This window comes from Seriola aureovittata, chromosome 6 (assembly GCF_021018895.1).
Source record: "Seriola aureovittata isolate HTS-2021-v1 ecotype China chromosome 6, ASM2101889v1, whole genome shotgun sequence".
Taxonomy (NCBI): Eukaryota; Metazoa; Chordata; class Actinopteri; order Carangiformes; family Carangidae; genus Seriola; species Seriola aureovittata.
The window spans coordinates 27319607-27339604 of record NC_079369.1 but is presented as its reverse complement, the minus strand read 5'-3'; the positions used below and the strand labels follow the sequence as shown (position 1 = coordinate 27339604).

General features: G+C 41.7%; 1 protein-coding gene across 10 annotated transcripts in view; it reads right to left on the bottom strand.

Annotated features, from left to right (window-relative positions):
• Window positions 1-13754: 13754 nt before the first annotated feature.
• nfia (nuclear factor I/A) overlaps window positions 13755-19998 on the bottom strand; it is a 179966-nt gene continuing 173722 nt past the window's right edge. For all 10 annotated transcript variants that reach the window (XM_056378689.1, XM_056378690.1, XM_056378694.1 and 7 more), the window contains one exon: window positions 13755-19998. This exon is cut by the window's right edge and continues 191 nt beyond it. The gene's annotated coding sequence lies outside the window, so the exon portion shown is untranslated.

Below are 19998 nucleotides of genomic sequence, written 5' to 3'. Positions count from 1 at the left end.
TTTTTAGATTATTCTTTCTCGTTTTTGTAAAAATGCACTTTTAATTCAGAATTTCATAGTTTCAAATAAAACCTAATTTGTTTCCTTCTACTGCTTTTCTGTTTTCTTACTGGTTATGTCCAATCCTGTGTCTGTAAATGAATGAAAACAGGTAAAACAGTGACAATGCCTATACTTTATTTGATTGGTAGGAGACATACGAAAGTTTATCTTATCACCTAGCAACTGCTGCGCGCATCCACATCCACAACCCCACCGTGAATTCAGGTACAGAGAATTTAGGCGGGTGCCAGCAAGAGTGTCAGTAAAGAAAAAAAACTTTAGGGTGCATACCATATGGGCATACTGAGCCCTTAGCAGCTACCTCCTGAGACTTGATGGTGCAGTGACTCAGTATCAGAAAGTGACAAGACAGTCGACTGGGCAAGAGCTAGCTGCTTAGTATGCTAACTTCAGTGGAAGGAAATAGAGTTTAAAAAAGAGAAAAAGAGTTAACAAAAGTGTTTGTTTCCTCCTCTGGATCAGCTGTTGAATGAGGTTTGATTCTGAACTCACAATGTTTCTTCTAGACTGGTAAGTAAACAGCTGTTAATGCTAATGTTAGCTATGTAGCAAAAGCAAAACATACAAATAGCTCCTTTAAAGGTGTAATGTTTAAGATCTGGCCTGAATCTTAGTTTAAAATGGTAAAAAAATGAACCAACATTATCAATAGTAAGTGAAGGAGCCATAGTGATGATGTCATGACCAAGACCTCCATCTATTATATTTCAGAGTTATCTACTGAAATGAGCATGCTAACCAACTAGCTGTGTCCCTCCCCGTGTTGTAATACCACTTTATGACACTAGATGCTGTGTGAGTCAGTGTAGCGTCTAGTCTGTCCCCAGTCCCACGAAGAAGAACAGCTTCCTTCAGAGCTTGAAGTTTCACTACAGCTCCCAACTAAAAAAAACAAAAAACGCAGAGATGGCTGAAGCTGAAACTCCTAGAAAGTGATCTTTAGCTGCATCCCGAAGGACCGCTCTGACAAGAAACCACATACAACGGCAAAGAAAAATACTGTATTTATTTTAGCATATTCATATCTATACCTAATATTTATTATACACAAACAACAGACCAAACATGTTTGAATATAAAGAACTTGTATGATCTAAACTAATTGTCCTATCACATGTTTGTCTGTATCAGGACCAGAATTCCAGTCCAGTCCTCCCCAGTGATGGACCAGCACCTGCCTTTTCTTCTGCGTCTGACCTCATCAACCATCAACAACCATCAACAATCACATTACATAAACACCTTGGAGTATTATCCCTGCACAGAACACATATTGTCTGTGACCTTTTACACATCCTGCTCAGCAGGGGTTTTGTCAACACTTTTGTACACAGTTTTTTTCATTGTTTTATTTTTTGAATATGTGTGTCTATGTATATTTATCTTTTTGACTGTTTTATTATTTCATGTTTTTATTATTATTTCCTGTTAATATGTTTAATGGATACTGCACCAAACACCAAGCTAAATATCTTGTTAGTAAAAACCTACCTGGAAATAAACCTTATTTTCTGATTCTGCCTTTGTGATGATGTCATCATCCCTTCCTCATGCTGCTGTAGCCTGACACCCATGTGTCATGCAGTATCCCCTTGCCTTCATATTTTTTATACTTAAATTAAAAACATACTGTCTTACGTACTTGTATTACAAGTATTCATAATTTTATTTTTGTGCTATCAAACATTTTTACTATCAACAATAAATGCACATATAAATAATTAATTATAAGGAACATGGGGAAAACAACAACATGATTAACTGGACAGGGTGAAGAGGTGAAATGCTGCCCCCTATGGAGGTGGAGCAAGTAGCAGAATCTTACACATTACACCTTTAATGCATCAACAAATATAATCCTGTAATATACATTATTCTGACAGTACTTTGAGTGCAGGACTTTTACCTGTAACAAGATGATTTCTACACTGTGGTATTACTACGACAGTATAATATCTAAGTACTTCTTCCATCACTGCAGAGTTTTGGAAATTATTAAAAAAACATTTTTGGACATTTTAGGAGACTGAATTTTCCTCACATTAACACATGAAACAAACGGAAATGTCAGATCTCAATCATATTTTCCTTCGTTTGAGCTTTGACTGGAGCTCTGTTAATGACCTCATCTTCTTCTGTGATGGTTTATGTTTATCTACATCAACCAGTCGACTCATATTCACACAACAGGAGATCATGGAAACAAGAGAAACAACACTTCACCTGTCAGGTCTGAGTTTAGACTCATTCCTTTATTCAGTTTTGAACAACTTCTTGTGAGAACAAACTGTCCTGTTAGTCTGGGTTTTTATTACCACTGCACATACACATTGATCTGCCTTCACACACACACACACACACACACACACACACACACACACACACACACACACACACACACACACTCCTGCTGGAAGCCTGCTCCCATTGGCTGAGCCTTGCGGTGGGTGTGGTATTGATCAGAAACACCAGCAGCAATTATACGACTTCATACTGAGCTTGGAGCTCATCACTATTCACTGTGGAAAATACACAAACACACACACACACACACACACACACACACACACACACACACACCACAGTGACTCTTTGATTAATGCTAATTTGTGTGTGGACGTGGAGCGCCTTAATCCTCTTCCCTAATTGGTCTTTTATTATGGCGGGGGGGGGGGGGGGTGTGTCCGAGGCCCTTCGTTAAGGTGGTGTCACCGCTGTTGCTGTGGTTCAATGTGAATGGATGAGGAAACCAATAGGACGCCACAGCCAGTCGGCCAACAGGGAGAATAAACTTTTATTCATTAAAGCTGCATGAAAAAGTCCAGAAGAAAAACCTTGACCTGAGGAGCTTCTGTCGTCTTTCTCCAAGAAATAATTCTGTCAACTTCTGGTGGTGGGGGACGGGGCTGAATAAACCTAAAACCTTGTCAGTACAGAAAGAGAGAGTTAGCATTAGCACAACCACTAACACTGTGTTAGCCACTTCCAGTTACAAGCTAACAAACAACGTAAACAAATAAAAGATGCTAATTGCGCTAACTGTTCAGAAAGATGCAAACTAAGCCAAACGTTCTGAAAGGACGTTAACTATGCTAACTGTTGTGAAAAGATGCTAACAATGCTAAATGTTCTGAAAAGATGCTAACCATTCTGAAAAGATACAAACTGCACCAACAGTCCTGAAAAGATGCTTACTATGCTAAACATTCTGGAAAGATGCTAACCATTCTGAAAAAATGATAACTACTATAAACATTCTGTAAAGATGCTAACTGCGCTAACAGTCCTGAAAAGATGCTAACTATGCCAAACATTCTGAAAAGATGCTAACTACACTAAATGTTCTGAAAAGATGCAAACGACTCTAAACATTCTGAAAAGATGCTAACTGCGCTAACAGTCCTGAAAAGATTCTAACTATGCTAACTGTGGCTGTTTCTTTTTAGCTCTGTGATTTGATTATATAAGCTCTCATTTAGTTTTTAAGATGCTGCAGCTGTTGTCGTCTATGTTGCGTTCAGGTGTTGGAGGTTGTGACAAACAGTTGAAAGGTCGTCAGCATTAACGTCCACACAGCTCTTACTAAGATTACATTAACGTTAATTTACCTTCATATGACTGTTGACGTGCTGCAGGTTTTATCTCAACTGTTATATTCACTGCTTCTTATATAATGTTCAATGGGTCTGTAGGTGAGTTTAGCTCCTTCCAAGAACCAGTAACATCCACAGTGTTAATTAAAGCAACAACAACCATGAAGATAAATATCTATTGATGATGAAAATTAGATTAAAACGAAGGATCAGGTGTCAAAGTTCACGCTGCTGATGCAAGATGCTGCTGATCAGTGCAACAAGTAGAACAACTAGGCCTTAAACTTAAACAACTTTTATAAGAAAAATATTTACTGAGCAGGAGCTGCAACGTGTGAGTCTGCAGCTGCATGCAGGTTTGTCCATTTATCACATGGTTGTTTAATTTTAATTTGTTGATGAAAACTTATTTTCAAAGGAAATTTTTCATCAAGTTTTCATCTTGTTTAGATAGTAGTTAATGACTACTTTTCATGGTAGTTTTTGTTGATTAATCACCATAGACAAAAGCTTGTGCAGAAACCAGAGACAGATGCTGAGCAGGGCTGGAGCTGTGTGTGTGCTCAGGTATGTTCTGCCTGAGACTGAGGCTCTGTGTCTTCTAACCTCCCTCCTCTATAATTTCCACAGCTCACAGCACCGCCTGCAGCCATGAGTCCATCAGGCGTGTCGTCACCTGGGGCCAGTTGTTTCCCAGCAGCACCGGCTCCCTCATTAACCCTGTAAGTCCTGCTCACACAGGCTCAGCAGCTCTAATTTACTGGCTGCTCATGACAAACTCTCTATGCTCTTTGTGGCCCTCTTACCAGGCTGATGCAGTTCACATGCTCCTGTTGGTCCAAGACATCAGGTGAAGTCAGTCCTCTAGCTGATCTATCCACCTTAAAACACCCAGTCCTCCTTTAAACTTTAACTGCTATTGAAGGTTTGCTGGTTCCCAGACAACTGACTTCATTCCTTTTCAAACTTTCTGCCTCCTCTCTGCTGCTCCATTCTTCACCCACCTGACCAGGAAGTAAACACAAGTGTGGTGAGGTGTAGCTAGAGGCGGGGCTTGTAGAAGGAGTTTAGATGATCTTGAATGACCAGTAAAAACAAAAACAAACAGTAATCATCACTGCTGAGTAAACAAAGTCAGACTAACTCACACTGATGTTTTTTTAATTAGTTATTTATTTTCCCTCTCAGCTACTGAAACTCATCATCATCATGTTGCTCGAGTTGTTTTCAGATTCTTCAGTGAAGTCAAAGTAAAACTAAAATATTATCAGTAAAATGTACTTAAAGTATCTGAAGTAAAAGTTCTGGTTCTGCAGGAAACTGGTTCCTGTGAATGTTCTGTAATATTACAATTATGGGTGGGCCATAGTCCAAACCTGAGAGCTCAAAGCACTGCAACTAAAGTAAAGACATGCAAAGACATAAACACTCTGCAAATTCAGAAAACATCTTCATCAATTTGACAACACATCGCACAGCTGCAAAAACTCACAACACTTGCAAATACAAAAAAACCCTATAAATTCAGTCCTTCAACACAGCAGAGGTGTTTCCAGCAGACACTGAAAAGTGATGAACCTGGCTGGGACTTGTTGTTCAATGCCCAATTGTAACTTTTGAAGTTAAAAGCACTGGATAATAAGTGCGTCCCAGCAGGTTCATCACTTTTTTATTCCAATAGAGAGAGTGAGAGAGAGAGAGTGGTATCGATCCTATTGACATTAGAATCGATCTTCCAAAACGAGATGTAGTATCAAAAGTTATATTTAAGGATCGATCTGTCCGCTCCTAATTACAATATTACACTGTGAATGGTGGAGCTCCCTTAAATCCTGCTGGACAGTTTAGTTCATGGTTCCCAACCCGGGGGTCGGACCACTTCAGACAGTCATCAGATAAATCTGAGGGGTCATGTAGTGTTTAATTGTCTTTTTATGTGAAATTTGTTGGATCAGTTTTCCTCTTTGAGTCTCAATAAATTATTCAAGAAATCATGACAGAAGTTTAGAAAAGGAGACACAACTAATAATAATAATAATTAATAATTTTTTAAGATTATTGAATGTTTTTTAAATGTAAAATCTTAATCTGAAGATAAATGTAATGGAGAATAAAGAGAACTTGAGCAAATGTTTGTAGTAACTGAACCATCCACCTCTGGTTGCTTGTGGTTGTTGCTTCTGGTGTCTGCGTCTCCATCGTCACATGACTTCACGAGTCCTGATCGATGGATCTTAACCAGGAAGCAGCTGCTGAGAACAGCCTCATTAAAACCTGATCAGTGAATGTGTGTGTGCTCATGCGTGACAGTCTGTGCGTGTGTGTGCTGATGTGTCTGAAGATTTAACAAGATTTGATCCTTCGTCCACATCAGCAGAGAAGAACCACAGCTGACTGTGATGTGTTCAAAGTGCTTCTGTTTTCAAGTTGTTTAAAGTTGTTGTTTAGTGGCGGCATCGCTTATAACTGAAACATAATATACTTTAATATTTTTTTTTATAATTGAAAAAAAACAACAACTGAAACCTAAATAATATTTTGTATATATATGAATATATTTGGGCTGGACTGTATCAAGATATTACATTTTGGATATTTAGCCTGGTGGAAATGTGCAGGCATCATTTGTTTGTAAAAAGGAGACAAATCTTTAAAAAAGGGTTATTGTTTCAGTGTTTTCTAAGGGAAATTTAGTGTATGTGAAAACACAGACATTTTCTCCATAAAACTTTGTCATTTCAAGAATTTATTATTATAATAATGAAAATAATAATTATTATTATTATCATTATTATTATATATTGTCTGGTATACAGAGTGACAGGGTGTGGTCTTCTGTCAAGTTCAAGTTCATTGTCTGACCTGCTGACCTTAAGTTTTTTGGCTGTGGGGGCATATCAGGTCACAGCTGTTTGTGTGTGTGTGTGTGTGTGTATGTGTGTGTGTGTGTGTGTGTGTTGTAGAAAGGCGATGCCCGATGTTGGCGGCTGGCTGAATTATTCACGCTCCTCTGCGGTCGTCTCCCTCCCTGAAATCTGAGAGGAGAAGGTGAGGCGGCTCCCACCCTCCACCCAGCACCCGGGGGAGAATCTGAGCTCAGCCGACAACAACACAACACACAGCGAGGGGGGAGGAGGGCAGAGAGGTGAGGAGACTAACCACGAGAGAATCACACTGATATATGTATATCAGGACGTCCTCGGTCAGCTGTGTCTTCATCACAGAGGAACAGCAGGTCTGTCTGTTAGTTAATGAATCTCATAGTGATCAGTTAATGTCTTATAACACAGATTTCTATGACACAATATTTGAATCCTGTAAAATCCTGAACAACTACAACTGCAGATATCAGCTCATGTATGTGTCCCTGAACTGGGCCCAGTTAAATCAGCTCATTAAGAACATTTAAAAGAAACAGAACAGAGATGCTAGCTTGAATCTCAGGTATGTGGAGTCTCTAATCACAGCTTACTGTAACTCCTGTCTGTCAAACAGATTTCAAGCTTGATTAATTACACTTCTGTTTACCTGATTTCTGAAGTCCTTTTATTAAGCTATTATCAGGAGAAAACTTACATCATCACCTCAGGGCAAAATCACAGTTCCCAGCTGATACAGGCAGAGCAAAGGTTTAATGCCATTTAAGACAATTTTCTGATCAAGAGGTCACTTGAGCTTTTGCTCAACTGGTTGATCAGTTGATCTATTCTAAACACATTCAGTTTGTCTGGTGATCCAGGATTAATCTCCACAGTGATGAGTTTTGTTCCAGCGAACTCACCTGAACGTGATCTTTTGAAAATGAACTCACTGGTTCATCGCTCGTTTCTCCCCTTTAACCACAAGAGACAGTGAAATCCTTGTGCTGTGAAACAGTGTTAGTAACATTCAGTACCACACACACACACACACACACGCGCGCCTAGTCTGTGTGTACGAGGACTGTTGAGCTCAGCACTCCTGACCGCTGGGAGCTGGGATTAGAACAAGAGTGTCTCTGTTTCAACGCAGACTGAACACTGGAAACAGCTACATGAAGAGGTCTCACTCTGCCTGAGTTTCAGAGAACATCACATGAAACCAAACTTTGGGCTTTACAGAGCGAGTGGGGGGGGGGGGGGGGACCATCACAGCAAACATGAGAGGATCTTGATTATTAAACATAAAACCTCTCCGGGTGTCTGGAAATTTGAAAGACTTTACTGTCAACTTTACTCCCTCCATCTCCTTACACTCGGCTTTAAAAGACAAAACACACAATAAACAAAGGTAAGGATGAATTAGCATCATCGTTATAATTATTATTATTTTCCCTAAAGATATCGTAATAGTGTCGTTATTATGAATTCTTTGGCCAAGATAATCATGTAGGGAAAATCTGACGTCGTCACAGCCTTACTGTGGCTACATGAAGACATTCCAACTCAACAAGCCTCTTCAGTTTAAGAAGTGTCTCTGCCTGTTGCTCTCAGTTCAGATTTTCTTGGATAATCATGACCTGGATGACTGACAACCTTGACAGACCTCCAGTTTCAGATTACAACTCTCAGGCTTGAACTTTTTAGAAACTTTTTATGATCTCAAGTCAAAAAAAAAAAATCCCAGTGGTTCTATATCAAAAAGTTTTTCTTTCATTCTTGAAATCTTAAATCCTGGACACACCACAAATACACGTCACAAATACACACACACACACACACACACACACACATGTGCAGAAACACACACATGATCACAACACAAAAACACCCAGAGAGGCGGTCGATAGAGCATTAGCGTCTTTATTTTTTTTTTTTGTCGTTGTTGCATAGGAAATGCACATCTTGCTTCCAGTAAATTGAGTCTGCGTGGACATGGAGTCACTAATGGGGCCGAGAGGGATGGGCCTACAGTTCACCAGTTCAACAGAAACAACAGTCGGAGAAGGGAAAAACAAAAACGGAACAACAGATAAGTCAGAGGGGACAGAGGAAGTCAGTACAAACTCACAGCTTCAGAACACAGAGGATGGACAAACAATGGCACCGGACACAACTGATGGAAACTAGTTAACACTGAACGAAGGTGTGACACCAGGTCAGGACCCGGTGCGGCGGCGGCAGCAGAAAACACCGCCTTGTTCCATAAAAGAGTTGTAGAGGCACAAGGTTTAAGTCAGTTCTGGGTGAGGATGGAGGAGGTGATGATGATGATGATGATGATGATGGAGGAACTGAACAGGTGGTCGTCAGGATGAAGGTGGCGTCTGGTTTCTGTGGAGTTCTGGGCAGTGAGCAGGGGATGATGGGATGTGTGATGATGTGAATGTGTGACTCAGACTGCTCCAGGTCACGGTCGGCACGGCGACGCTTGGGGGTGAAAGATAAGGATAAAGCTCTCCTTCCTCGAGATTGTCGTGGGACAGCTACGGTTAGCGTCGCCTCCAGAGGGACGGGCCAAAGGCATCAAGAAATGCTGATTGAGCTGATTGATTATCTACACTGGTGATCGGCTCCGATATTCAAAACATCAACAGGCTGGACGATGAAGTGAGTGTGGGCGGCTCTGGGCCGGAGCTGGGCCGGAGATAACTGTAGAAAAATGAATCCCTGGTTTGTTTTGATGGAAACTTGAACACAGTGAAGAAAGTTTCTACATTTCTACTGTTTCTATTCTACTCTACTTTCTAGAGGACCAGCCTGGAGGTTTAGTCTGTTTTAGACTGTATACTACTAATCCTGTTCTCCCCTGGCCATTTTCAAAGCATGCTGTCGTGTTTTAGTTCCCTCCTGTCTGTCATTGATCTCCATTCATTTCTTTATGATTGTGAAATTTAGTTTTCAGACTTATGGTTTCTATGTTACAACAAAACTCCCGGCTCTAGCAGAGAGATTAGAAAAAAGATTTGAAGCAGGTAAAACACTACAGCACGTCTTTGGAAAACCTGGAAAACAGCAGGAACTTTTAAATTCACTGGCATCGTCCTTTAATAAAACAGTCTGACCATCAACAAAGTTTGTCAAGACAAAGTTTTCAAACAGATGCACAAGTCGAAGAAAACTGTTTAGTTTCAAAGAGCCGAGCTGCATCGACAGGCTGCGAGTCGAAAGCAGAGAGGAGCCACTGGAGGTGAGCTAGACAAGCCAATCGACCCCAGCTGGCCTGGGACTGGGAGAGGGGGGTGGGGGGTGGGTGGGAGTAGAGGGGGGAGTCTCCCAGGTGCTGGCTACCTCTTTCTCTTTCTAGACCTTTCTCATCCTGGAGGAGCGGCGGCTCGTTTGAAGTCCTGCCGGGGGGAGACGCAGCGGAGGCTCGATGAGGAAGGGGGGGGGGTGGGGGGGTTGTGTCCTGCATAGTGCTGAGCGTTGCAGAAAAAGGCAGAGGCCATCGATTCAGTCTCCTGCAGGAAACTGCCTGGGGAGGAGGAGGATTCACCCAGAGCCATGCAGAGATTTCTCAGCCTGCTGGTCAATGGATGTGGGGGGTGGAGGGGTGGGGGTGGGGGCACCAGACCAACCGGGTGTTTGCTGAAGTTAAAAGTTAGCTGGAGATTGTCGGATGAAAACCCCCCGCGAGGCTGCGGCAGTCCGCTGATGGCCCGGGGCAGTCATCATGGTGGCACACCCGTCAGATCAATGACACAGTAGAAAACTGTGGAAGTGTTTTCATGTCGGGATGAAAGAGTCCCGTGTGTGAGGATGAGTATGGAGAGAAAGGATGAAGGAGAGGAGGTGAGACAGTTTGAGGCATACAGGGAGAGGTAAGAAAAAGAAGAGAGGAACCAAAACAGTAACAGAACAATCTGGTTTTTGTAATTTTTTTTCTCATTTGTTGTCTTGGTAACAGCTTACTAGGCGATTATGGAAGAGCATGCAGTTATATCTTATGATTATTGTACATTAGCTATAATCAGAGGGGCCTGACAGACAGCAAAGGCTACTGGTGTTCAGAAATTTCAACAGTTACAAACAATTATTGTATTCAGTATTCAGAAGAGCATTATAATACAGGTTTTCACAGGCACTACATTTGATCTTTTTCAATATATCATGTAATATGCTGGTTTGCTTTTATTTTTCATTTATTTTTCAGATTTTTCGTATAACTCGTTCGGTCCGTAGAAGCTGGGATCTGGAAACGGAAGGATCGATCGTAAAAGAAGGCAGAGGCTGAAATTTTTAACAAAGTAGATACCAAAGTCCACGTGGGCAGGCGCACGGCCACGTGCACGTGTGGATGTTTGTTTTTAGTCAGTGCATAGTTCTCATGCAGATTAGACTGCTATGCTTTGATACTCTGTCAGGAAGCATGATAGTAAGTTCAAATTGTCACATTTTCCAGCTTACCTCCCCTTCACTGGCTCAATTTAACACTTAGCACCATGTAATGGTTTTGCAATAGGATAAATAAATATCTTTGCAAAGGAGCAGTGACACTGTAATTCATTACAGTTGAGCGGCGGAGAGCAGCCTCAGTGTTACCTGCCTCCTCGTCCAATGACTTTCCTTCATCTCTCTAAAGTGATGCCATTTATACTCATTTCCCCGGCTCGCTCTGCGGCACAGCCGACGCGGTGAAGGACGACTTCCTTCTGCTCCGCTCTCGGCTGTGATTCGGTGCCGAGGTGAACAATGGAGGAAACGGCAGTGTTTTCATTTCACATCGGGTCAGAGCAAAGGAACGCTGCTGGAGGAGGATTTCAGGTGTCACTGAGGCTCTCTCCCTTACTTGCACGATTGTTCTAAGAGTACTGTCCATTCAGCGTCGCTGTCATTCACATACTCAGGCCTCTAAAATGATTGAAAGTACTTCGTCTTGGGTGGATTAAAAATACCCTGGTCTAAGCCTTAAGAATTCTGCCCCTCTTCACGTCGAGCCGCTCAAATTCGATTATTTCCGACCCCTCCAAATTGCAGACTCGCACAGCGGTCCGGTCTGATGGATTTGTATCTCAGGTGGTGGTGGAGGTGAGGGAGGGGCGGAGGGGATTATCTCTGCCCAGGAGAATTTGGACAAACGTGAAGACAACAAAGGCGTTAGCATAAAAAGCCCAGCCTTCATTCAACCCTGTTTCCTGATGGAGCGGCAGAATTCCTCTAAGTCAAAATCCAAAAATCAACTCTTGGCGGGGAGGGGAGGGGGCGAAGCAAGAAGAAGGAGGAAGGGGGATATTGGAAGGGGGGAGGCAAATGCAAGTGGTTCTCCTCTGGAGTCTTAAGACAGTCTTTGTCTCCAGCTCTTTCTCTCTCTCTTTCTCGCTCTCTCTCTCTCTCTCTCACATTGCTGGTTGAACAAACTTTGGATCATTTGTCTGGATTTGGGGCGAGTGGAGGAAGCTGCAGGATTCAGCGGCTGTTAGAAGCTCAGAGGCGTTTGTCAGATTTGTTTTTGGGAACAGATTCATGTCAATTCATGTCTCTGCTGGTGTGTGTGAGCGTGTGGTGTGTGTTGGTTCAGCTGGTTGGATGCAGCGTCTCATTGCTCTCTCTGCCTCAGCTGTGATTGGTGTGTTTGGTGTAAGTTAACGTGGAGGAGGAGAACGTGGTGTAGTGAGCTTCACATTCAGCCCCTCCCCAACCTCCACCTCCACCACCACCACCACCACCACCACCACCACCACCACCACCACCCAGTGAACTGGGACTCTTCACAGCTTCAAGTCACACCACATCCTCCCTTCAAGGACTCCAGCTCCAGTGGGATTTGAGTTGCTGCTCATTTCTTTACATTCGTTCATTAGCTTTACATTTTAAATTTGACTGTGTCTGTATCTTAACTTGTCCCCACCACAAACAAAAGCAACAACCAACAAGCTACATACTGAAAAATGGGTTTGCCTTTTAATTTACTTGAAATGGTTTGGACATAATCAGATTTTATTCTATGTTGCAATTATTTTATGGCTTCACTCAGCACAAGTTATTATTTTGTTGTTTCTAGATCTATAGCTTGTATAGTTGTTTAAAAGAAAGAAATTAGACCCATCTTGTGCAGAAGGGATCATACTTTACGATCTTTACGACGCATCGCCCAATAGAGAGAAAAGCTGTGTCCCAATTCAGGAGCATTGAAGACACATTGTATCACAGCGGTGCGACTACACTGTCCCATTTCAAAGGCTCCTTCAAATGCATCCTTCTTTTCCTGGACGATGAAGGCTCCAACTGGTGGATCCTTCATGGTCCAACATATCCCAAGATTCATTGCGCTTCGCTAATTTAAATAATATGGCAGCAAACAACACTGACAGAGAGCCTGAGGATTACACTGTTAAATGTAAGTATTGGGTTTCAGCTCTGTTCAGCGGTACAACTGTTAAACCAAGGGCCTTAAAACCTCAAGTTTTTGTGAAAAAAAGTTACACGTTATCAAGGTTGCTAGACGCTGCAACGGTAAGGGTGGGAACAGCTGGGGACGCAAAGTGAAAAAGACTCCTTAGACCGGAACTTCTCATTTCGGTTCGGCCTTCACAGTCTACGACGGAAACAGAAACAGTCATAAAATAAATAAATGGGGCGGAGTTGAGGTGAGATTGTTTTGGGCGGCTGCTGTTTCCAGCATCAGGAGAAATCTTCCTGGTGCTCAGAATCATGGGAAATTTGAACAACCACAGCTCTCAATCTGTGGAGGATCGTGAGGCTCCAGAATAAGAATAGGCCTTGATGTTATACAGAAATAACCATGAAACACCAATTTCTTCACGACTCGCATTTCACCTGCGCTTCACAGGCGAAACAGCAACGCGCAAAGTGTATTTTTATAAACCAAGTCTGCTTTTTTTGCATTGATTGTGTCAGGGTTGTGAGTGTTGCCTAAAACTCTTCTTATTAAAAAGTAAAATATCTCACTGTGATAAAAACTGAAGGTAACATCGGAAATGAGCAGAAACTCTGATCACACTTGAACTGTCCATCATCCTGTTGACTTGTTGTTGCTGATTATCTGCTCCATGCATGTGATGCTGTGATGAGCAGCAGTGGATGTGTGGATGGACGGAGATCAGAGTGGACCTCCAGGCTCAGGGAGGGCTGGGTAAGGAGGAGGAGGTGGAGGACGAGGAGGAGGAGGAGGTGATCTCGTGGGCCAGTGAAGAAAGAAACAGATGGAAAAGAAAAAGAATCATGTTGCATAATCAAGCTGTTTATTTTCCTGCATGGAATGGTGAACACAAAAAAAGATGCCTAGATGCATTTATAGTAGGGGCATCCTTTGGCTGGCTATGTCATTGTCTCCTGCCTAAAACTAAAGTTTTTAAAATGCATAAAAAACGCTCGCTTCTCTTACCAGTTTTCCTCAGAATTACCTAGATTTAGCTTCATCAACACTGATGCAACAAATAACCTTCAAACATAGAGCATACTGTAACATCCATTTACAATGGTCTTATCACCACAGCGCCCTGTACTTTTTAAGTACAGGAATATGCTATACCATCAAAGAGGAAATGTCCTTAAATACATACAAAAAGGAAAGCAAAGAAAAATAAAGAAAATAAGGAAACAGGAAAGTTTTCAACTTAAATCCAGTTCCCAGAAAACAAACCAAACCAGTTCTAGTAATGTGGCCTCGATACAAACAATCAGAAAATTCACAACACTAGTTTTTCCTCATTTAATCAATGTTACAAAAGTCCTGCATTATAAAATAGGGCAGCTTTAAAATCAGTGTAATTAATAAAACTATACAACATACAAACACGTCTCCCAGTCAGGCCGAGTGGCCCTGCTGCTCTGCCCTCCCGTCCGTTAAGAGCTAACTCTTCTCTGCGTCTCTTCGCTGCTGTACCAGAACTAAATTACACACATAACACAAGAACAAAACAACACACTGCCCAAACTATTGCTTTTATATTCTTTTTCATTTTTTCTTTCTTTAAAAAGGGTGCAATTTTGTCGTTATCTTACACACACAGCCAAAAGTCGCTGATTAGATGCTAGGCTGTTTCACAAGGTTTTTGTGACACTTAAAAAAAAATGTCCGTGCAATTTTTTTTTTTTTTTTATATTCCCTTCGCTCTTTTTAAGCCCTGGAAGCTGTATTTTTTTATTACATACTTTTTCACTATTGTCATTTATTTCATATTTAGTGCAGATAATTAAGGAAGTAATGCCCAACTCATGGCTAAAGGGTAGGCAAGAACAGAGACAAACATGTCACACTAAGAGGAAACACACAACCCACACAAGTGGAACTACTAAACCATCACGTCACTGTCCGTTAACTTTGATAGATGGACCGAACACAGAACGGGTAAATGATTTATTCACTAGAACCTCTGCGGAGCAGGGCGGGGTACAGTTAAAATGCTGGACATCATCAGAAATGTTTTTGATTGACTGTTCTGTGCGATGGAAAAGAAGTTGGACTTGTTTAAGGCTTGCTTGTGACCAAAGAAATTAAATTTTTTAAATTTTAGGAAAGAGAGACCCGAATGTCGTATTGTGGCCGCCTGGTAGATTATCGAAACAGGAAGGAAGGAAGGAAAGAAGGGAGGAAAGAAGGAATCCCTGAGCGGCTCAGCTTGGCTGGAGCATCACTACAGGGCTGGCTTCACTATTTATTTTTAGGGCCACAGAGCACAACGCCAGTCATGTGCATGCTAACTTTGGTTGAAAGTAAATAGAAAGAAAAATCAGACTAAATAAACAATATGAGACAAAATAAGTCTAAGTGAGTGCAAGCAGGTATTGCATATTTAAAGTTTTCATTATTCATATGTGGGAACAAAAGTAGAAGAACAAACAAACCAAAAATTAAAACTGGAGGACTTAAAAAGAAAAGGTTTTGCTGTTTGGAGATTACAGCAACAGATGTAAAAGTCACCCCACCAAACAAAGGACAGGATGGAGGGGGGGGGGGGGGTAAACACACTCAACTGAACCAATCTACCAGGTAGTGAGCAGTTATAAGCTCCGTCTGCTCCATCAAGATACTGGCATCGCGAAATTTAGTCAAATGAGCACAATGTCTTCAACTGCCGACAACACAAAGAGTGAGGTTGCGTTCCGATCCATAGTGTACATAAACAGTGCTCCTTGCTCCCTGCTCAGGGAATATCAGTTAAGGGAACTTCCCTCAACAAAATTACTTCATTCGGAGCACCCTGCAACGTCATAAACGCAGACATCCTCCTTCCTCCATGCGTCACCCTGGTAACGTAAACACCTCGGATACGTGTTGCTGCTACTGTGGACATTTTACACTACTGAAATAAAATATTGAAAATTTAATATATATTGATAAATAACTGATACCATTACAAAACCTATTATATTTAATTGTATGTAACTTGGGAATAAATGTGATTTGATTGATTTACAAGATGTTGTCCATTGTCGTTTTTGGCGCACCTGCTAGGCGCAATGACTGATGGGTAATCTTGTCAACTTCTGGTGAATTGATGAATGGTTGTTCAGTTATTCCCTGCTCAGTTCATAGGTCCCTTTGAACTGAGCACCTTTTGCTCCCTACGGTTTGGAATCTTACTTAACATGGCTGAATACCCTGTGCAGTCCACTGCGCAGGGAACTACTAGGTGATTGGAACGCACCTTGACAGAAAGGTGTGTTTTTAGTGTATCACTCCATCCTCACAGACATCAACTTCACCGTGTACATATCTTCTGAAAAACACATTTTTCCTACTGTATGGTATAAAGAATAACAGTTGTTTTTTAAAATTTTTTTTAATCTAATCACCACCACACTTATTATGTATAGTTAAGTTTTTTTTTTTAAGTTTTAAAGTGGACTGTTAGGGAACAACATAGCCTGTGTTAGCTAGGCTGAAGCAAATACCTTTAGATGCTAAAATAAACATGTCATACAATAATCGCTGTCATCCAAACTGTTTTAACTACTGAACTACACTGTTATAGACTGGGGAATAAACTGAAACTGAAAACTGAACTAAACTGTTTCAGCTGCTAAACTCAACAGTTAGTTCACTGATTCAAAGTGTCTTAGACACTAAACTTAGCTGCTAGCTAGCTGAACTTTTTTAACTACTAAACTTTACTGTTGGGGACTGAACTCTTAGCTAATCTCATTCAAACTGTTTTAGCTGGTAAACTAAACTCTTGAGAACTAGGGAATAAACTGAACTCTTAGATAAATTGAACTTAACTGTTTTAGCCGCTAAACTCAACAGTTAGCTAACCTCATTAAAAGTGTTTTAGCTACTAAAACTAGAGCTAGTTAATTAAAAAAAATGCTATAATAAACTGAAAGGATGCAGTTTGCAAAAGGTAACCCAAACTTAACGTAACCTAACCAAACGTTAACTAACCTGATTCAAAGTGTTTAACCACTAAACTGTTAGCTAACTTGAATCAGTCACTTGAACCAAACATTTTTAGAAGTTAAAATAGCTTGTTAGCTAACTGGAACTAAACAGTTTATCTGCTAAACTTAACTATTACGTAGTAAACCAAACTATTAGATAAACTGATAGCAGTTAGCTCACCAGATTTTAAGTGTTTTAGCAACCGAATTGCTAGCTAACTCAAATCAGTAAATTTTTGCTCTTAAATTGAACTGTTAACTAACTTGAGCCAAAATTTTCTTAGGAGCTAAAATGAACACTTAGCAAAGCTGAACCACACCTAACGGGAGCTAACCTGATTCAAAGTGTGTACGCCACTAAACCGTTAGCTAACTTATATCTGTTACCTTTCAGCTAAACTGAACTTAGCAAATTTGACCCAAACCTCAGACTTTATGCTCATTTCACAAAAATTCAGCGTGTTGCCACTAGTTAGCAGAGATCTGGAGATGATTGACCTGATTGTAGCTGGTGTGGATTTCACCTGTGAGGTCTCTGCTCAGCGCTGCAGGTAGGTGGGGGGAGTGGGGGCAGAAAGCAGTGCAGCGCAGGCCTCAGACCTTTTTATACTAAGAGTTTACCAGCGAGTAATTCTGGAAATCACAGCGTTCCTCTTCAGCTTTAACGCTTCGACATTAATTGCTCCAGTTACCTACAAAATCTCAGGTGTGGAGGGTGGAAGAAAAAAACAATAAAACAACTCTCCACATTGGATCTTGTGCACCCTCAGGACTGGACTGTAGCTCAAGGCACATTGATGAGGAACAATTGTTTTCGTGCAATTTGATAATGTACGGATGAAAGAGAGCGTTGTGGAACTGAAAAGCATAATTGATCTGTTGATGAAGGAAAAAGCAAGGAAGCAGGAAGGGAAGGAATAAGAAATAAAAAGAATGGAGAAATGCCGAGAAGCGAAGAGAGCTGGTTGTTTGTGAAGGAGAGAGATAGAAAAGGCCTTGACGGGGCCAAACTAATAGACGGCTGCTGGCAAGTGCCTGATGTTGGGTTTACAATATAGTGTCTTTATCTCACTAACTACATCATCTATGGAAAAATTTGTCACTAACACTAAAACATGCAGATTTTTTTGTTCTTTTTTTGTAAATTTTCACTTAAATTCACTTTTGTTCGACGCTGGATGGTCGTAAGAGTGTATGTGTGTGTGTGTGAGTGTGTTTGTGTTTGTGTGTGTGTGTGTGTGTATATATATATATTTATATATATAGTATAGGAAAGGAAAAACAAAACTGAAGTTCAACAAAATGGTAAGTTGCATGTGAAGCGCTCGGCTGTCTTGTCTATTTGTGGACGAAAGCTCCCAGAGAGTTACCCTCTGCTCTGCCTCTTTATCGCTAAACCTCACCCCCTGATTACACACTCGCGGGCCATTGGCCAACTGCAGGAATAAGTGCTTTTGATTGGACAGGAGCTCTAGGAGACCCGCCCAATCATTGGGCAGCCCGTTACCGGGTGGCACCCGTTAAAGATTATCTCGCCAACAGAAACCGGAGAAAACATGATTACTTTTAAGCTTAAATTCACTCGTTATATTTCTCATGATTTTGCCTCATGAGAAATTCAAATTGCTTTTCTTTTCTTTTTTTAAAGTAAAACGATGTGCTCATTAAAATAAGTTAATCGCTTTGCGTTTTTTTTCTCTTAAACAAAATGAAAGGCAGACTTAAGCTGCGAGAAAAGCTTTAAAAAATGATTGTTTAAACTGATGATATTTCTTAAAGGGATTCTTGTTCTACCATGCTAACAGCTTTTCAAGATGAACAAACAACAAATAATAAACAATAAAAGTGAATACAGCTCCCCTTATTTCTCACAAGGCTATGGTTTCTAGTTCAACGCTGTGTTGTTGTCTTTTGTACCCCAATATTTTAGAGTCCCAGAGGTGTGAGCGGACTAGGAAGAAAAATATATATTTATATATACTTTTCAACAACTGTTTTCAACGAGCTATCTTACAAAGATATTTAACTATCCAACAGCTAGCCAACAAAATTGCACTTTCCTCATGATCAATATTCCACTGGTAAAGTTTTAGTCACTCATCTCTCTCCTGTCTGCCTGCTTCGTTTCGGACACCAGAGTTTTCTGCCCACCCTCAACATGCTGTAGCTTCACCCAGACTGGTGGATGGAAAGAGGAGGAGGAGGAGGGGACCAGCTGAAATGATGGCTAAGAGAGAAAAATCAATGAGCCATGAAGCCAAAGCCTCCCAGATAAACGAGCTTGATCCACCAGTGTCTGGTCGCAACACATCAACAAACCCCTGCTTCCCCACGTTTATAACCCCCCTCCACCCGACCTCCCCCATCATCACCCCCATCCCTCCACGTGTAGTTCATGTTATTACTGTGAAACAGGAAGGGCGTCTGTTTGCACCCGCACCACCTCCCCGTCAGATCACGTCTTTCCATTAAGCACTGGTCTATGTCCTTGGAAAGAACTTTGTCGGCTTCCTCCCTCCCTGACCTGCAACCAACCAGGGGGTGGGGTCAAGTGGGGGTGGAGTCCATCCCAGGAGGTGTGTGAGGGCTCAGGTGTGGGGAGGGGGCGGGGGTATTAGCTGGTGGTATCTGAGCCAGTTAACACCTCCTCCCTCCCTCCAACCACAGCACATCCTGTCCTGTCCCAACAACCAATCCGACCAAGCCATCGGAATCCATCGGGATGGGGGGGTCGCGTGGTGGAAGTGGGGAGGACTTTGTACCCCTGCAAGTCCACTGGATGCACACACTGCAGAGGATGATGGGAGAGTGTGTATGTGGTTTCTCCAGAAGGGAAGCTCTGTAATTCAGTCCTGCAGCGTTCCCAAAATTGAAAGCTCAGTCCCCCCACTAATTTTTCAGCCTGGTCTGGTTTCTGGGGAGTTGGGGAAGAGAGGAGGGGGGGTCTGGCACTAAATATGGACACTGACATATGAACCATATGTCTACAGGGAAGTCTTTGACATAGAGTTTACAGAGTGGGTGTTTAACACCAGGGTCGGGGTGCGTTTGATCCGCTGTAGCCATGCTGATGCTGCTGA